This window comes from Cryptomeria japonica, chromosome 5 (assembly GCF_030272615.1).
Source record: "Cryptomeria japonica chromosome 5, Sugi_1.0, whole genome shotgun sequence".
In the NCBI taxonomy this organism is placed as follows: Eukaryota; Viridiplantae; Streptophyta; class Pinopsida; order Cupressales; family Cupressaceae; genus Cryptomeria; species Cryptomeria japonica.
In genome coordinates, this window is record NC_081409.1 from 898,798,963 (window position 1) to 898,820,950 (window position 21,988).

Consider the following 21,988-nt stretch of genomic DNA (forward strand, 5'->3'; position numbering starts at 1 on the left):
TCCCTCAAGATTTTGTCAAGAACGGATTTATGTGTAGGGGATATGCGTAAGAGCTCAAGGATTGAGATGAGCGCGGGTGTTTTTCCTAACTGTTCTACAAGGTCATACTTAGGCTTGGTTGATGAAGAAGCGATGTTTTTAGCTGGAGCACCTTGCAAAGTGAATTTACCTCAATGGGTTGTAACATGACATTCAGAGGTAGGTTCAGAAGAAGATCCAATGCCTTTCAAAACAATCTTGGGTCTTTGGGTAGAATTTTCAGGGGTTTTGTCCTTGATGATAATGGTAGAGACATATTTGTCCATTGAAATGTGATTGATAGTTGAATCATAGTTGTAAGATGCTCTGGTATAGTTGGTTTGGTCATCTGTGGCTTTAGCTTTTCTCTTGTCATGCTTTGGGAATGGTTCCTTAAACATCTCATGTTCTTGATTGGATGAGTGTCCTTCAATCTCAATGTCACCTCTATCAATGAGATCTTGTATGATGTTCTTCAGTCGATGACAATTTCCTATCTTATGACCCTTGCTCTTATGAAATTCACAATACTCATCATCATTCCACCAATTTGGTTTCACCTTTGGCTCATATGGAGGAAAATCTGGAATTGTGATTACCTTGTTCGCCACTAGCTTTTTGAAAACTGACTCAAGTGGTTCTCCCAATGGAGTGTACTTCCTCCATGATTTGGAAGTTGTTTGAGTATTCACTTGATTGTTTGTAGAACTTGATCCTGAAAAAATGAATTTAGGTCGCACTGTATTGGCATCAACAACACCATCATTGACTGTGTTCTTGTTTTTGTTCCAAAATCTTGGCTTATCTTTTCCTTTAAAGTCATCTTTGTTTTCTTTGAATATTTTGATGACTCCTTGTTCAATTAGGACCTTTTCTGTCGCTAAGCCTTTTTCAATGGCATCCTTAAAGGTGGACAAACAATCTTTTCTTAGATCATAGCCAATGTCTTTGTTAACATTCTGAGTGAACATCTCTACCATTTGTTTTTATGGAATTTCACAAGAGCATCTGCTGGCTAGATTCCTCCATCTTTGTAAAAATGATGAAAAAGACTCTCCATCCTTTTGCTTGGTGTTGCAAAAAGTAGTGACTGATATGTCTGTCTCTATGTTGTAGGAGAAATGTTGAATAAATGCCTTTGCTAAATCACCCCATGACTTAATTCCAGGTGGAAGTTGGGAGAACCATTCCATAGCTTGATCACCTAAGCTCTGTGGGAATAATCTCATCAAATATGTCTCTTCTGAAGCTACCTCAATGCAAGCTGTGAAAAACTGTCTTATGTGTGCCTTAGGATCTCCTTTTCCTCTATACTTATCAAACTTAGGCATCACAAAGTGTGTAGGAAATGGAGGCATTGGAATGCTCTTGTCAAATGGATAAGGACATATGTCTCTCATTGTGTATGTTGGCTTTGGTGTATTTATGTCCTCCATTTTCTTTTGTAAGTCCCTGATTTGTTGTTCCAAATTGCTCTTAGGTGGAGATCGACTTCTTGGACCATATCCCATGCTTGAGGCACTAATTGGAGGAGGAGCATGTTGCATATATGGATGATATTGATCATACACATGTTCATATGGAGGAGGTCTATAATGATGTTGCGTATATGGACCACTTGGTATAGATTCATGTTGAGGAATGAAATATCTGCTTTGTCCATGTATACCATACTCCACAAGCATGTCATGTTCTAATGTGTTGCCCCCAAAATTGACATGGGGTTTCCTTGTGTCCAAATTTTGAGCATGCCTTTGAACATCCAATTGCTTTGGTGGTTGATCCCTAGCATTGGTATGTGATTGAGCATATCTTTCTGCATAAGACTTCCATAATGGTCTGTGAAGGTGTGTATCATATGCCTGACCATGTGTGTATGGGACCTCTGGTTTTTGAAACAAAGATGATGGTGATTCAGGCACCATGTGTGGTCCTCTATTGCCTCCACTATTAGGCCTCCTTTGATCCATGTTGGAGTGAGTTTGTTGCAAAGGTTAATTTTCCATTATTTGAGACATGTCAAAATCATGAGGGATCTTGGCTCCACTTTGTGCCATCACTTGTAAGAAGTATTATCTATCTCTCCTCATTATTTCCTCAACCAATCGATTGAAATGGGGATTCATAATGGTGTCTTCCACTTCTGCTGAATGTACTGAAATGTTGTCCATATTGTCATTGTGTGTATCATTGTTGTTTGTAGTGTCCATGTGCTCAACATTTGGAATGTTTCTATAGGCATCCATGTCAGGTAATGTAGTATGATCAAAATTGAAAAAGATATCATTGTCATACTCATAGGAACTCATGTTTGCGGACTCTTGAACCTCTTTATTTTCTCTGCTAGATTTTTGGGAACGGGTTTCAACCATGAACTAGGTATTGACCAAGATGTGTGAGACTAGATGAAAATGAAAAGAGTATGGAAGACCAAGAGTTGGATGGAATGTAAATGAATCTGAGGTGTACTTGCAATGTCCAAAATGTGAGACCAAGTATGTATGTAGTAGAGTAGGTGTGGCTTCCAAAGAGAGGATAGTTTCTCTTGATGAGGTAAGTTGACCTTGACTCTAAGTAAGACCAAATGAGACCCAAAGGTGATAGACCTTGATGAGGGACCACTTAGCAAAATGTTGTTGTATGTAGTGTGTTGACAAAGCAAGATGAGGACAAGCAAGTGACCTTTTGACTCAAGTTTAGACAAATGTGAATGTAATGTGAGGTGTAAAGAAATGATGGACTTTGTGAGACCCAAAGACAGGTTGACTACTAGATGAAAACCCAGAGAGATACCTAGGAAGCTCAAAAATTCCGAAACTGACTGTGTTTGTTTGCTAGACTGTAAAAGTTTTTCAATACTGAACACAGACGTGCCTGTATACTGTACAGACGCGATTTCTTGACACATACGTGGTTTTGTTAAACACAGACGCATTTCTGAGATTTTGTCAATGCAATGTTGATTTTGGGAACACAGACGCGTTTCTGCCCTTCACAGACGCGGTTATACAACACAGACGCAGTTATATCAGACACAGATGCATTTCTGTAAAATTTGTGCAATTTTTTCCAATCTGTGAAGTTGTTTTGTTGTGACCAAATCTGACTGTTTGACTATTTTTCATGACAAGAGGACACAATGTTGATGAGGATTCAATGTTTACAAGTGTCTAGACAAAATGACTCAAAGAAAAGTGTGTTGTTCGATGTAAAATTGTTTTGCATACACTTGAAGACACAAAAGACACAATGTTTTGCTATTTGGTCTTGAACGTTTGAATGTTTAAAATAAGTCAAGCACAATTCTTATGGCTGGCCAAGACAATAGTTGTTGATCCCACATGGGGTTTTACCCCCGAGGCTACGCTATTCAGAGCGGATGCTTAGATGCTTGACCTCACTGGCTCCACCCTCGGCACTCACTTTTCGGGTCAGCCAAGCATTAGTCCCCACGAAAACTCCCCGTGGCGAACTTTGTATCTCTACTAAGAACCATATGTATGTGGGCCGCTACCAGAGGTCCGACCTCCTGCCCCAACAACTAGAAGGATTTGGGCTTCTAAAACAAAAAGGTGCTAGTAAGGGCATCCGCTCGTCTGGCCATACATGTGGCACTTTCAGCTCTGTAAATACAGAAGGCTCCCAGCCAGTAGAGGTTGCGCCCTACAACCGTTCAAATAAATTTGATCAAACGGGTTTATGGGGAGACATAGTGTCGGTATGAACTAATCAACACATGTTATCCATAGTTTTCACCATGAATACAGTTATTTATAGTGGTTTGGAAGAAGACGGCTTTTCTTTTGCTACCACTTGGGTTGTTCTCTCCTCACTAGTAGTCCTAATGACCACACGGGGAGACATGCCCTCTAAAGATGAAACAAAAAGAGCCTATTGCTCAAGACACAAAAGACAATGATTCAATTTTAGTGCACCAATTGAAGTGTTTGCTAGTCTATGAAAACAAGGCACACAATAAAAAAATCCAAAAACCCTTGCCAAGAACCTGCAACAAATATTTGTTAGTAGTTTGGATTGTTTGAAATAATCACCCCTTCCTGCAAGCACACAAGTTAGGTAAATTTTAGATCCAAAAGACTTTGTGAAAATAGGGGCCTTCAACAAAATGATTTTGCTTTCAAGGCAAGCTGCACCAATTTCATTAGCTAGATCTGCAAATGTTAGCTCAAAATAAACCAGATCTAAAAATAAAACCGAATGACTAAAAACTTGAATCAATAAAAATCCGAAATGCAAATAAGTTTACACAGATGCAGTTACCCCAAACACAGATGCAGCTCTCTGACGCAGACGCGCTTCTGTGAAACACAGACACAGTTTCAGAACGCAGATGCGGCTTCTGGACACAAACGCCCCTAAAAATACCACAGACGTGACTAAAGAACACAGACGCGGTTTTCAGAATCTGCAAAAATAAAATACTGTCGAGGATGTAGATGCGATCCAAGATGTCACAAACACGGCAGAAAACCATAAACACAATCCAAAAGTACGCAGACGCGAAAATACCAAAATATCGTCAAAAATGTCAGTTTTGCAACTTCAAAATACAATATCTACAACAAGGATGTTAAATGTAAAAGGGACAAGAGTCCCACCGGATGTGCCAAAATGTTTACGATGAAATGGATACAACAATAATAATATTGGAAGACTAACTAGATTCAACCACAAAAACCCTAGCCTAACAACAACAAAGATCCACCATAACATATGAAGATTACCCAAGACAATGCAAATCAAATGAAATCACAAAGATTAGACCATCACATGTCCAATAGGGTTTGAATCTCCATTCTTCCTATCTCCATTGATCTTGCTTGATATATTTGCTCTCAGATTTTATATGTGCACAAGAGCTCAACAAAGAACGGAATGTGGTTGCAAGTAGGATCGCAAGCGTAGTGTAGTCGAGTGCGTAATTGAATTAGCCAGGTAGTGTTGATAATGAAGGAAGCATCTCCTTATATAGAAGACACCATATGAAATGGAGGGCTAAGATTGAGAGGTGTAAATGGAGGTCGGCTATGATTAGAGGGTAGGTAGAGAAAATAATAAAATAATGAAAGGGGGTAGGTAGTGTATGAATTAAGAGATGAATGACATGTGTCATGGGTAGAAAAGGCTAATGAATTAATTAAATAAATAAAAATTTATTTAATTAATAGAGGAAGTGGGATTAATTAAATAAATAAAATATTTATTTAATTTAGGAAAATGATAATTTAAATAAATAAAAGTATTTATTTAAATGAGAAATAAAGCTAGAAGAGGATAAATGAATTAATTAAATAAATAAATATTTATTTAATTAATAGAAGAATTTGGCTAAAGTAATTAAATAAATAAAATATTTATTTAATTAGACTGGACAATTTTAGGTGTCTACAAATAGAACAGAAAATAATTCATGCTTCATCTTCATTTTCATTCAATACCTTTACATATATATAGGAGTTTCATATCCTATTTTATAGGAAAGCTCCTGAACTACTTTCCTTATTATATTGAGTCGTTAAAACAACTCAACATACGTACCACCAATAAAATAAATTATTGAACAAACCTTGTGACTATTAATAATATTAAGTTGTTTTTCAACAACTTAATATTATAATATTTATTTAATACAACTACTTAACACCTATGTGAACACTCATTTCCAACACCCCCGATTAGTGTGAACACGGGGTGAGAGTACATCATAATACTTGATGACCACACATAGTAGGTCACCAAACATTATAAGATAAGAGTAGGGAAAAACACATCTACTCATGAGAAGAAATAGTAGAACTAGCCTCACTATGCTTAGTACTTTCATCCAAGGATAGGGACAAACACATCTATCCATGGATCCAAGGATAGGAACTAACAAATCTATCCAAGATCTTAAAAAAAATTTGTATAGGGAAAAACACATCTATCCAACATCAATCATGAATAGGGACACACACATATGGGTATATGCACCAAGTTGTGGTACCAAAAAGGGGTCTTAAGATGCCACTTTTTTTTCTTTTTTTTATGAAATTAGCAAAGTCTGAACTTCAACGACAAACTAAACCTATTTATACTCCTAATTAGAAGATGCAACAAGAACACGAGTCAGAGTGCTTCAAGTCTACTTTCTAAACTACTAATTTATTTTGAAAATGGTAGAGATTAAGGGCTTCAAAAAGGGGGGCCACAAAAAGTGGTCCTATTTTTATACAAAAAACATAACATAGTGTTTGTTGTGGCCCCCCTAAAATGTTAACTTTTTTTTTGAATTTTTAAAATCGCTTCAGTGAGAAATTATCTAACACCCTGTAGTTTATGCCAGATTTTTCAGCTAGTATATGATTTTTTACTAATTTTTGAAGTGGACACATCCAGAAAAATAGAAAATTGAGCGTGTTCCCCCCTAAAATCATTGAAAAATAATAAAAAATCAAAACTTTTTTTTAAATTGTGTAGAATGAAGTCTAGTTTCTAAAAATGTAAGTTTTTTCAAAATATGATGAATGTGTAAAAATCTATACCCAAAATAGTGCATGTTGGTTTTTGACAAAAAATAGACTCACTGACAAAAGAAATTATAGATGAAAGACAACGAAATCAAAATTTGAAATAAATTACATTGTTGGATAGCTAAGAGGTAGCTCATGTTTACCACGGTATTTTTTCTAACTTCATTGAAATATGTGCAAACCTGACGGAGAGAACGACCAAAAATATGTCAAAATTTTCAATGTTCTGATAAAAATACGTCTCTAGCCTAAAATGGTCGTCCAAACCTTTGGGTTGGATGCCCAAGGCAAATCCAACCCATAGGTTTGGTGCGCACCAAATATGGTGCTCTCCCTATTTGGTGTGCGCCAAATGTGATCAATGGGTTTTCCCATTTGGCACGTGCCAAATAGGGAGAGCACCAAATGTGTACATAGAAACCCCCATCTCACCTCTCCCTTCTTTATCTCCCTTCCCTCATAGTTCCATCTCTCTCTATGAACTAGATCTCATATTCTCTCTCTCCCCTCACCTCTTCTCTGGCTCTTCATTCTTATAGATACATACTCTTCTTTGTCCCTCCCCTCTCTAGCTCTCACAATTCCCTTATTCCCCTATCCCTTGAGCTATCTCCCTGTCCATACTTACACCCATATATTCCCTCTCTCACTTCTTTCCCTTAGTTTCTTCCTCACTCCCTCCTCTCTCTAGGTCCTAAGGGGTCATAGGACACCATATGACCCCTTAGGACACAATATGACCCCTAACGACACAATATGACCCCTAACAACACCTAAGGGGTCATATGGTGTCCTAAGGGGTCATATGGTGTCCTAAGGGGTCATATGATACCATATGACCTCTTAGGTTACCATAGGACACATAACGACACCATATGACACCTTAGGACACCATATGGTGTCTTAATGGGTCATAGGACACCATATGACCCCTTAGGTGCACTAGGGGTCATATTTTCTCCTAAGGGGTCATATGGTGTCCTATGACCCCTTAGTACACCATATGGTGTCGATATGTTTCATATTATTTCCTTTGACCCCTTAGGACACCATATGACATCCTAGTACACCATATGGTGTCAGTATGGTCCTATGGTGTCCAATGATCCCTTAGGACACCATATGACACCTTAGGACACCATATGACCCATAATGATAACATAAGGTGTCATAAGGGGTCATATGGTGTCTTAAGGGGTCCTAACACACCATATGACCCATTAAGACACAATATGATCCCTAACGACACCTAAGGGGTCATATGGTGTCCTAAGGGGTCATAGAACACCATATGACCCCTTAGGACACCATACGACCCATAATGACACCATATTATGTCCTAAGAGGTCATATGGTGTTCTAAGGGGTCATAGAACACCATATGACCCCTTAGGACACCATACAACCCCTTAGGACATAATATGGTGTCATTATGGGTCGTATGGTGTCCTAAGGGGTCATATGGTGTCCTATGACCCCTTAGGACACCATATGACCCCTTAGGTGTCGGTAGGGATCATATTGTGTCTTAATGGGTCATATGGTGTGTTACGACCCCTTAAGACACCATATGACCACTTACGACACCTTATGTTGTCATTATGGGTCATATGGTGTCCTAAGGGGTAATATGGTGTCCTAAGGGATCACTGGACACCATAGGACCATACTGACACCCATAACGATACCATATTGTGTCCTAAGGAGTCATATGGTGTCTTAAGGGGTCATAGGACACCATATGACCCATAACGACAACATATTGCATCCTAACAGGTCATATGGTGTCCTAAGGGGTCATAGGACACAATATGACCCCTTACAACACTATGACCCTTAACAACCCCATATTGTGTCCTAAGGGGTCATATGGTGTCCTAAGGGGTCATAGGACACAATATGACCTCTCACGATACTATGACCCTTAACAATGCCATAATGTATCCTAAGGGGTCATATGGTGTCCTAAGGGGTCATAGGACACCAAATGACCCCTTAGGATACCATGTGACCCCTTAGAACACCATACAGTGTCGTTATGGGTCATATGGTGTCCTAAGGGGTCATATGGTGTCCTAATAGGTCATATAGTGTCCTATGACCCCTTAGGACACCATATAACCCCTTATGTGTCGTTAGGGTTCACATTGTGTCCCATGGGGTCATATGGTGTCCTATGAACCCCTAGGATATCATATGATGTCATTATGGGTCTTATGGTATCCTACGTGGTCATTAGGTGTCTTATGATCCCTTAGGATATCATATGACCCCTGGAGACACCATATGACCCATAATGATGACATAAGGTGTCCTAAGGGGTCATATTGTGTCTTAAGGGGTCATAACACACCAAATTAGCTGTATGATCACTAACAACACCTAAGGTGTTATAGGACACCATATGACCCCTTAGGACACCATACAACCCAAAAAGACACCATATTATGTCCTAAGGGGTCATAGGACACCATATGATCCCTTAGAATAGAATATGACCCCTAACAACACCTAAGGGGCCATATGGTGTCCTAAGGGGTCATAGGACACCATATGACCTCTTAGGTTACCATAGGACCCATAACGACACCATATGGTGTCCTAAGTGATTATAGGACACCATATGATCCCTTAGGACACCATACAACCCATAACGACACCATATGGTGTCTTAATGGGTCATAGGACACTATACGACCCCTTAGGTGTCGTTAGGGGCATATTGTGTCCTAAGGGGTCGTATGGTGTCCTATGACCCCTTAGGACACCATATGACCCCTTAGTACACCATATGGTGGCGATATAGTTTGTATGGTGTCTTATGACCCCTTAGGACACCATATGACCCCCTAGTACACCATATGGTGTTAGTATGGTCCTATGATGTCTGTGTTAGGATTCCCAAAGATACTGAGGGGGGGGGGGGTGAATCAGTATCTTACCAGTTATTTGAATTTACTTCAATTAAGATATGAAAAGCATATCAATACTGTCTACCAGTAAACAGAAATAGTGCAGTAAACAAGAATAGCAACAACCATAAGAAAACACACCATAACACAATAGTTTAACGAGGAAACCTAGTGTGGGAAAAACCTCGGTGGGATTTGTGACCCACAATATTCGCTTACTGGCCAATAAGTGAATATTACTCTTACAATGGGGGCCTGTACATGCAGAAAGGCCAAGTGCCTAGAGCTCACTGCTCAATTACAAAATGGATTATGTAAATCCAATGTCTTGTACTACTTCAAAACAGCATCTACTATGCCAGATCCAGTACCGGTTTTAGCTTTGCTTCATACATAAACCCTTAACCTATAATTCACATAATAGGTCTGCCTTATTTCACCTATCTACTTCCTTAAAAAAATTTCTATAATGATCTCATACATATATGAGTCATTTTACAACTTGCCAAGTTGACTTACAATGATTTTACAATTTATAAAATATATTATAAACAAAATTCATGTCGGCCTGGGTGCCAGTATACTTCCTTTCACTACCAGTGGTCCATGTGCTGGTGTAGAGTCTGTCCTTGCTGGTGCTGGTAAATTGTCTTACCGGTGTCATAGGATTGCAAGGTTTCCATCAATGACAAAACCTTCAATCACCTACAATATCTCATTGGAGTGTGCATTTGCCAACAATCTCCCCCTTTGGCATTGATGGTAACACTCATGAGAAAAATCCAAAAATTGTCATCCAAAAAGAATCTGCCAGAATTGTCTTACCAAAAATTGTGTACCAAAAGAATATGTGCTCCCCCTGAGTTGATGAGCAATTTTCTGATTATTTTTTTCATTACCACTACTCCCCCTTTGGCATCAATGACAAAGGTTGTCAAAGTGTCAATTGAGTGTGGTTTCCAGTTTCATCCTTATACTTGTTCACAATTGCTTGTGACAATCTGACTCTGGTCTTCATCCAGGCCTTCCATGTATGAAAATACTCATTTATGTTCTTTTTTGTGTTTTCTCCCATGTTGTTTAGTAAATCTGACAACTGTTTTCCTACCGGTATATCAAAACCAAGATTTTTGTTACCAATACCGGGTACTTGTTTGGTTATGTGTAGCATTAGACAAACAAGTAAGTTTCCAAATCTAAATGTCCCATTTTTGTCTTTCTTTATCTTTCCCAAATTGTCAATTAGTTCATCTTTAAGCCATTCGCACACATCTATTTTTGCATTATCATTAACCATGTCATAGGGACTCTTTATGCATAGGCTAGAGACTGAGTTTAACCTATTTGTATGTGTGGTTTTGTAGCCTAAGATCATACTGATGAATCTGACATTGATATCTGTTACATCATTTACCCTTAAGGATCTCTTATCAGATGTTGCATCGGTTAGGTTGATCACTAGGTCATTTGAGACCTTCTTTGTTTTATCAGGTCTGTTACTGGTGGAGGGTAACCCTGTCATAGCCTTTACTACTTCTTTTGTTATTTTGTGAACTGAGTCCAACCAGAAGAATGCACCATGTACCCTGCTTAGTACTACCCTTATGACATCCTTGGGAAAATCCGAGATTCTTAGAATTTCAGTGAAACCTAGGGTTTCTACTATCTTGTGTTCAGGTTTGATATTACCAAATTCATCACAAATTATAGATTTATACATATTTTTTATTTCCTCATCACCTAATTCCTCTATATGACAATGTATATAAATTCTAGGGTCTTCAGGAAAACTACTCCTTTAGGGATTTGAGAAAATACACCAATATTATCATCTTTCTTGGCAATCTTGGGAACTAACTAGAATAGGGGTCTTGGGCATTTAATAACTTTGAAAACAATAGGGTTTGCAATGAATTCAGGAACAGATGAAGAAGCCATGGTTATAAATACCTTTATCTGCCTTAGGAATGATTGCTTGATGAATTGCTTCACTTCTTTCCTTGAAATGCCTTCGCTCAGGAATTTTCGCACTCTCAAAGGTTTGAATGCTCGGTGAAATGAAAATGGAGCCAAAACACTTGTTTTATAATGTTAATTTTGCCAACCACTATATTTAATGCTTGTCGGATAAGTAATGACTTAACTTCTCTGCCGGTATAGAAGTAATTTCAACTTCTTACCATCAACTGAGGGAATAATAGCATGTTTCACATTTGATTACCAAACCCTCAAAAGAATTTTTTTTAGTTAGATGAAGAGTCTCCTGCTGGTGGAGTGTTACTCTGTTCTGCCGGTGGAGGAGTATTCCTATCACCATTTAGTTCTGATTTCTTGATCCATTGTTTTGAGAATTCCTGCTTTACTTCTTCAACTTTTTCTTTACCTTTCAAACTAGGACCTTTGTTACTTGCAGGCGATACCTTACTTCTATAGAATTTGGCAATATGTCCAATCTTGTTACAAGAATAATAGGTCACATTGTTTTTATGAATAGCCTTCCCATATCCTATGCTGGTTTGTGTTCTACACTGATTAGATAAGTGCCCAAATCTTCCACAAACATAACATCTTACATTCATTGTGCAATTCTCTGAATTATGACCAATTTTGTTGCATTTAGAACATTGACCGGTGGGTGTATTAGTGCTCTGATAATTTCTAGATCTACACTGATTTGCTTTATGATCGTACTTGTTACAGTTAAAGCATTTACCATTAAATTTATAAAAATTAGATTGTCTTACCAGTTTGCTATGATCCTGTGTGTTTGCAGTACCAAAGCTTTCACCAATTTCAAAGCCAAGGCCATTAGTGTCACCATTTGGTTTTTGATTCTTTAGCAAGTCACCAAGTTATTTTGAGCTTTTCTTGAATTTTTCTTTGTGTTGATTTGCAGTAGCCAGTTCTCTTTCCAAGATACCTTTCTATCTCATAAGTTCATTTGAGTCACTTTGTGCATGCATCAGATCTATCTTCAACATATAATTTTCATAACTAAGTCTTGTGTTTTCATTTGCAGAATCATTCAGTCTTCTAGTCAAGTCTTCTTCATTCTTCTTTCTATCTTCAATTTCTTTACAAAATCTCATAGTCATATCCTGCATCTCATTCTTCGTTGCCATGTTTTCTTGTTTCAGCTTGTTTATCAGATCACTAAGAGTTTCCTTTTCATCATTCTCATTTTGCATCTTTTCACAAAGTTCTCTTCTCTTGTTTCTTGCAATGGTAAGATTTTCTTGAAGTTCTTGAATAATATCCTGTGAAGCCTTTACATCATCTTCAAGTTTGATATTTTTCAACTTTTCTGCATCATACTCAGAGAGAGCTGCTTCTAATTGCTTCATCAAGTTTTCCATCTCTACCGGTGTCAAGATCTTCCTCAAGCTATTAGGCGTCTGAAAATAGAGGACCATGCTCTGATACCAATTGTTAGGATTCCCAAAGATACTGAGAGGGGGGGGGGGGGGGGTGAATCAGTATCTTACTGGTTATTTGAATTTACTTCAATTAAGAAATGAAAAGCATATCAATACTATCTACCGGTAAATAGAAATAGTGCAGTAAACAAGAATAGAAACAACCATAAGAAAACACACCAAACACAGTAGTTTAACGAGGAAACTCGGTGCGAGAAAAACCTCGGTGGGATTTGTGACCCACAATATTCACTTACTAGCCAATAAGTGGATATTACTCTTACAATGGGGACCTGCACATGCAGGAAGGCCAAGTGCCTAGAGCTCACTACTCAATTACAAAATGGATGATGTAAATCTAATGTCTTGTACTACTTCAAAATAGCATCTATTATGCCAGATCCAGTACCAGTTTTAGCTCTGCTTCATACATAAACCCTTAACCTATAATACGCATAATAGGTCTGCCTTATTTCACCTATCTACTTCCTTACAAAAAGTTCTATAATGATCTCATACATATATGAGTCATTTTACAACTTGCCAAGTCGGCTTACAATAATTTTACAATAATTTACAAAATATATTATAAATAAAATTCATGTCAACCTGGGTGCCGGTAAACTTCCTTTCACTGTTGGTGGTCTATGTGCCAGTGTAGAGTCTATCCTTGCTAGTGCCAGTAAATTTTCTTGCAGGTGTCATAGGATTGCAAGGTTGCCATCAATGACAAAACCTTCAATCACATACAATATCTTATTGGAGTGTGCATTTGCCAATAGTCTGATGATCCATTAGGACACCATATGACCCCTTAGGACACCATACGACCCATAATGACAACATAAGGTGTCCTAAGGGGTCATATAGTGTCTTAAGGGGTTATAAAACACCATATAACCCATTAAGACACAATATGATTCCTAATGACACCTAATGGGTCATATGGTGTCCTAAGGGGTCATAGGTCACTATATGACCCCTTAGGACACCATACGACCCATAACAACACCATATTGTGTCCTAAGGGGTCACATGGTGTCCTAAGGGATCATAGGACAACATATGACCCCTTAGAACACCATACAACCCATAGCAACACCATATTGTGTCCTAAGGGGTCATAGGATACCATATGACCCCTTAGGACACCATACAACCCATAACGATAACATATTGTATCCTAAGGGGTCATATGGTGTCCTAAGGGGTCATAGGACACAATATGACCCCTTACAACACAATGACCCTTAACAATCCCATATTGTGTCCTAACGGGTCATAGGACACAATATGACCCCTCATGACACTATGACCCTAACGACACCTAAGGGGTCATAGGACACCATACGACCCATAACAACACCATATTATGTCCTAAGGGGTCATATGGTGTTCTAAGGGGTCATAGAACACCATATGACCCCTTAGGACACCATACAACCCATAACAACACCATATTGTGTCCTAAGGGGTCATAGGACACCATATGACCCCTTAGGACACCATATGATCCATAATGATAACATAATGCATCCTAAGGGGTCATAGGACACAATATGACCCCTTACAACACTATGACCCTTAACAACCCATATTGTGTCCTAAGGGGTCATATGGTGTCCTAAGGGGTTATATGGTGTCCTAATAGGTCATATAGTGTTCTATGACCCTTTAGGACACCATATAACCCCTTACATGTTGTTAGGGTTCACATTATGTCCTAAGGGGTGATATGGTGTCCTATGACCGCTTAGGACACTATATGACCCCTTAGGATACCATATGGTGTCATTATGGGTCGTATGGTGTCCTAAGTGGTCATTAAGTGTCTTATGATCCCTTAGGACATCATATGACTCCTTAGGACACCATATGACCTATAATGACAACATAAGGTGTCCTAAGGGGTCATAACACACCATATGAATCGTTAAGACACAATATGATCCCTAACGACACCTAATGGGTCATATGGTTTCCTAATGGGTCATAGGACACCATATGACCCCTTAAGACACCATATGACGTCACCATATTGTGTCCTAAGGGGTCATAGGACACCATATGACCCCTTAGGACATGATACAACCCATAACGACACCATATTGTGTCCTAAGGGGTCATGTGGTGTCCTAAGGGGTTATAGGACACCATATGACCCCTTAGGACACAATATGACCCCTAACAAAACCTAAGGGGTCATATGGTGTCCTAAGGGGTCATAAGATACCATATGACCTCTTAGGTTACCATAAGACCGATAACAACACCATATGGTGTCCTAAGTGGTCATAGGACACCATATGACCCCTTAGGACACCATATAACCCATAACGACACCATATGGTGTCCTAATGGGTCATAGGACACCATATGACCCCTTAGTACACCAATAGGTGTAGGTATGGTTCGTATGGTGTCCTATGACCCCTTAGGCCACCATATGACCCCCTAGTAAACCATATGGTGTTAGTATGGTTATATGGTGTCTGATGATCCCTTAGGACACCATATGACCCCTTAGAACTCCATACGACCCATAATGACAACATAAGGTGTCCTAAGGGGTCATATGGTGTCTTAAGGGGTCATAACCAAAGAAACGGGAATCACCATGAATCGCCTAAACTCAGCGAGTCCAAGTCTGAGCCATGCTCACCAAGTCTTTGGGACTCAGACTCGGACTCGTTCGAGTCTAGCAAGCAAACTCACTAGACTCGTCGAGTTTGCGAGTTTGGCTCAAACTCGTCAAAATCGGCTATTGCCTGGGTTAAGTAAAATGACAAAAAAAAACATTTTAAAAAGTTTTTTAAAATGAATGGTCTCATCTTTGTTCACTACAACCTCTGCCTGAGAATGAGAAAAATTAGGGTTACAACATGTTAGCCAATAGAAAAATAACACCCAACACCTTTATTAAATAATAAGTTTTTTTCGCTCTGCAAGGGGCGATGCCCCTTGACCCCACTTTGGGGGCGCTGCCCCCAAACCCCTGTCGAAAAATATGGGGGGAAACTGCGTCGATAGAAGTAGGGAAAATTTAACCTCTAAGTCTGACACTGATCGACCAGGTAGATATAGAGGTTGAGACTGTAGCCATGGGAGAGGAGGAGCGGACAACACGAGCACAAACAGGAGATTCAGAGGCAGATAGTGACACGGATGTTCCTGATGTTGGTGAGCATGGCATGGTGTCATGGGGAGTGGCTATGGTTGTCAAATCATCCAAGACCTACCTTAGACACCTTGGCAGGGGGCCGGGGCCGGAGGGTGCTATCGTGCAGGCTCCTCTGAGCCATAGGCTTGTAGTTGTATTTACCCTTGGTATTTTTATGAAACATTTGATGATGATCATATGATGACATGAATTTTTTATTCCATGAGTATTGTAATATTGTATACATTTGACAATATTTATATATCTATGTTTGTTATTTCCTTTAGCTACAATTTGCGTTTATGCTTATGTGATTGATGTATACTTGTGTATGTAATCAAATGAGCCGAGTTTGATGATCTGTTATTGTGTCTTTAAGTTTTATTCAATAAAGGGTGCCTGAAACAAGTTTTAAATCTTTAAAAATCTCTAAATTTATTTTGTTTTTCACTTTCTCGAGTCCAGCCGAGTCTGAACTCGAGTCTGACTCCGAGTCCCAAGTTCGAGTCTGATTCAGCCTTATCGAGTTCGAGCCGAGTCCGAGTCCCGTTTCTTTGGTCATAACACACCATATGACCTGTTAAGAGACAATATGATCCCTAACGACACCTAAGGGGTTATATGGTGTCCTAAGGGGTTATAGGACACCATATGATCCCTTAGGACACCATACGACCCATAACGACACCATATGACCCCTTAGGACACCATACAACCCATAACGACACCATATTGTGTCCTAAGGGGTCATATGGTGTCTTAAGGGGTCATAGGACACAGTATGACCCCTTACAACACTATGACCCCTAACAACCCAATATTGTGTCCTAAGGGGTCATATGGTGTCCTAAGGGGTCATAGGACACAATATGACCCCTCACAACACTATGACCCTTAAAAACCTCATATTGTGTCCTAAGGGGTCATATGGTGGCCTAACGGGTTATATGGTGTCCTAAGGGGTCATAGAACACTTGATGACCCCTTAGGACACCATGTGACTCCTTAGATCACCATATAGTGTCGTTATGGGTCATCTGGTGTCCTAAGGGGTCATATGGTGTCCTAATGGGTCATATAGTGTCTTATAACCCCTTAGGACACCATATATCCCCTTACGTGTCGTTAGGGTTCACATTGTGTCCTAATGGGTCATATGGTGTCCTATGACCCCTTAGGACACCATATGGTGTCATTATGGGTCGTATGGTGTCCTATGACCCCTTAGGACACCATATGGTGTCATTATGGGTCATATGGTGTCCTAAGTGGTTATTAGGTGTCTTATGATCCCTTAGGATACCATATGACCCCTTAGGACACCATATGACCCATTATGACATCATAAAGTGTTCTACGAGGTCATATTGTGTGTTAAGGGGTCATAACACACCATATGACTCTTTAAGACACAATATGATTCCTAACGATACCTAAGGGGTCATAGGACACCATATGACCCCTTAGGACACCATACGGCCCATAATGACACCATATTGTGTTATAAGGGGTCATATGGTGTTCTAAGGGGTCATAGGACACAATATGACCCTTAACAACCCCATATTGTGTCCTAAGGGGTCATATGGTGTCCTAACGGGTCATTTAGTGTCCTATGACCCCTTAGGATACCATATAACCCTTTACATTTTGTTAGGGTTCACATTGTGTCCTAAGGGGTTATATTGTGTCCTATGACCCCTTAGGACACTATATGACCTCTTAGGACACCATATGGTGTCATTATGGGTCGTATGGTGTCCTAAGCGGTCATTAGGTGTCTTATGATCCCTTAGGACACCATATGACCCCTTAGGACACAATACGACCCATAATGACAACATAAGGTGTCCTAAGGGGTCATATTGTGTCTTAAGGGGTCATAACACACCATAAGACCCGTTAAGACACAATATGATCCCTAACAACACCTAAGGGGTCATAGGACACTATGTGACCTCTTAGGACACCATACGACCCATAACGACACCATATTGTGTCCTAAGGGGTCATAGGACACCATATGACCTCTTAGAACACCGTACGACCCATAACGACACCATATTGTGTCCTAAGGGGTCATATGGTGTTGTAGTGGTCATAGGACACCATATGACCCCTTAGGACACCATACAACCCATGACGACACCATATGGTATCTTAATGGGTCATGGGACACCATATGACCCCTTAGGAGTTGTTAGGGGTCATATTGTGTCCTATGAACCCTTAGGACACCATATGACCCCTTAGTACACCATATGGTGTCAGTATGTTTTGTATGGTGTCCTATGACCCCTTAGGACACCATATGACCCCCTAGTAGACCATATGGTGTCAATATGGTCCTATGGTGTCCGATGATTCCTTCGGACACCATATGACCCCCTAGTAGACCATATGGTGTCAATATGGTCCTATGGTGTCCGATGATTCCTTAGGACACCATATGACCCCTTAGGACACCATACGACCCATAATAACAACAAAAGGTGTCCTAAGGGGTCATATGGTGTCTTAAGGGGTCATAACACACCATATGACCCGTTAAGACACAATATGGTCCCTAACAACACCTAAGGGGTCATAGAACACCATATGACCCCTAAGGACACCATATGACCCATAGCGACACCATATTGTGTCCTAAGGGGTCACATGGTGTCCTAAGGGGTCATAGGACACAATATGACCCCTTAGGACACCATGTGACCCCTTAGAACACCATATAGTGTCGTTATGGGTCATATGGTGTCCTAAGGGGTCATATGGTGTCCTATGACCCCTTAGGACACCATATTCCCCCCTCGCTCCATATCTCACCCTCCATCCTTACATCATATGGTTTAGCATATCGAGTTATGGGGTCTATGGTTATTGTATAGGGTTGAGGATTTAGCATATTGGGTCATACGATATATGGTATTTGTTATAGGTTTTAAATGGTTTAATTTTTATGGTTGTGGCTATCAAACTATAGGGTATAGAGTATAGATTATAGGGTATAAATTAGAAATTTATCAAAGGTTAAAAATTTTCAATGGAAGTCATTTGGCTAGCGCCAAATATGGGTGGCACCATATTTGGCGCTAGCCAAATGAGTTGCACTAAAAAACGGTTATATGGGACCCTTGACCCGTGATCCAAGCCCACATTCTCTCATTTTGTCTGCTTTCTGCGCATGATAAGAGAAAAAATTCTTTTTGCATGGTATTGACATTTTATGCAAGGTTATTTTATACATTCCTTCAGCTCTCCACCACCTTTTTATTCATTTGGAAATGTTGAAGAGGAAGAACATAGTTTTTTTTAATCAAATTTGAATAATTGAGGCAATATTTTCTTGCTTTTAGAATTCAAATACTTATTAAGTGTTATTTTGTTTAAATGTTAAAATAAAAGTGTTTTGTAAAAATTGATTTTAATCCTATTAGATTTACATTAGATTTAGCAATGCATTTGAAGGAAGTTGCATAAGAAAATTATTTGTTTAGTGGTTTAAAACAAAATTTGCAATTTCATACATCCTTTTTAAGATCGTATGAAATAATTTAAAAAAGGAATACATGAAATAATTTCAATTTCATATATCCATTTTAACATATGCATAATTAGGACAGTCATAGATGCATTAGGACTGTCCTAACATAATTAGGACAGTCATAGATGCATTAGGACTACCCCATATGCCTCTTGAAATCTCTTTATGAATTAACTTTATTCTCTTTTATGTGCATGTACATGTAGAAATCATCATCATGCTGAGGAAACAACCAAAAAATATAACACCGGAAGAGCGTGAAGCTAAGAATGCAAAAAAAAGAGAAGGAATGAAGCAACTTTGTGAAGAAAGGAAATTGAATACCATAGAAGAAGAGGTGCCAATTGAAGAGGAACATGAAATATCCATCCAATCTAAGAGAGAGACAAAATTGGCCACACAAAGGTAACAAATGCAAAACCTTCATGCAATGAGACAATTGAATCCTGAGGTTGAGAGCATGTCTACCACAATTCAAGTTGAAGGCACCCCATCTCTTACATCTCAAGTTGAAGGCACACCATCTCTTATTGGAACACCGTAGGCGTCTACAAGATCTCATATTGAATGCACTCCCTCTATGACATTTCACGTTGCAAGTACTTCATGATTGACATCAAGTATTGGAACTACACCATCGTTTACACCTCAATTTCAACATATGTTATCATTTTCATCTCCGGTTGAAGGTATGCCACCTATCCCTAATGTTGTTGACATTCCTAATCTTGAGGTAACTCAAAGTTTGAGAACACCTCCTAGATTTTTACATAAAAAGCCTAAGTATTTGATTGATATTGATGCTAATGTTTTGAAACCAATGGTTGACAAGATTCCAAAGCGTACTTGTCAAAGACATGCTAACCAGATATGGAAAATATTTTTTGAGCCTTTAAATGAGACGGGAAGATGTCAACTATTTGTTGAAATGATGCGAAATCTGAAATTTAGGCCCATAATGAAGATTCTTGGGCTAAGAACATCGATTGAATCAAGCGAAAAATCTATTGTGAAGAATCTGATGGATGCATATGATACTGACTCACACACAAAAGATAGTAATGCCACACGACATGTAATTACATCAACAATTGTAATCACTCAAACTAAGAAAGCTCGCCTCATTAGAAAGACAAGTAAACAATTGAAGATAAGTAGACAAACTCTAATGAGAGCTATGGGAAGGCGACAAAGAGCGAAGGATCCATATAACAATGAGTTATGGGCATTTTCTGGTAGATTACCATGGAAAGATAAAGCAATTGTTGAAGCCTTGAGATCCCTAATTGAAGATTTTTGGAAGAATAACACAAGGGTCTCTCCAAATCAAAGAGATGATGTAAGAAGGAGGATGGGTAGTAAAATCCGTGATCCACATCCAAAACATTTTTTGGATATGACTCAAACACAATTTTTTGCCAGGTTTCAACGTATGTATCCTCAAATTAAAATTAGTCAAAGATTCTTTGAAATGGTAAAGCCTTTTTTATGTCAAAATAAATCACACATGCACAACTTCTTGTTGTAGAGTACATATCGAATTTTCTAACCATTATGATTTTTATCAACACATATGTATAGATTTTCATGCTAACAATGTTTTGTAGGAATGCAACATAAATGGTCCACCAACATCTTTAAGGGAATTCATATCTAGCATCTTATGTGAAAGAGTAGATGTTTAAGTATATTACAATAAGTGTTTCTTGGATGGCACATGTGTTCATTGCGATGGATTGCGACATTTACAAATTTTTTATTATATGGATATTGGACAAGAAATTGGTAATGAATTAGTGGAATTTCAAAAATATAAGACAGTGGCCTACATGCTAAAAGATGAAAAAGAAGCAAAAAGGTGTGAATTGGTTAGTGAGAAGATTCTAGTGTATCAATTTATGGGAATCTTTCATGAGAATATAGTGTATGAGTATGCAAGGCATAACCATCGAGCTCATTGGTTGGACTCATAATTTAAGCTATGCAAGGACACATTTCCACTTCATACAATCATTTCAATTGTTGACTTTGCAGAGAACTACATGTTGGCATATGCACACTCCAATGAGACATTGTATGTGATTGAAGGTTTTTTCATTGATGGCAACCTTGCAATCCTATGGCACTGGCAAGACATTATACCGGCAAAGCATTACACCGACAAGATAAGTACACTGGCATCAGCAGATCACTCAGGACACCGGCACTGGCACAGAAGAAAACAAGTATACCGGCATAGAGGCCGACATGATTTTTGTTATGTAATATTTTGTTTATTATTGTAAGCCGACTTAGCAAATTGTAAAATGACTCTTATATATAAAGGAGATCATTGTAGACATTTGTAGAAGTGAAAAAAGGAGCATAAAGAAAAATATTAGGCAGACCTAATGTGCGAAATATAGGTC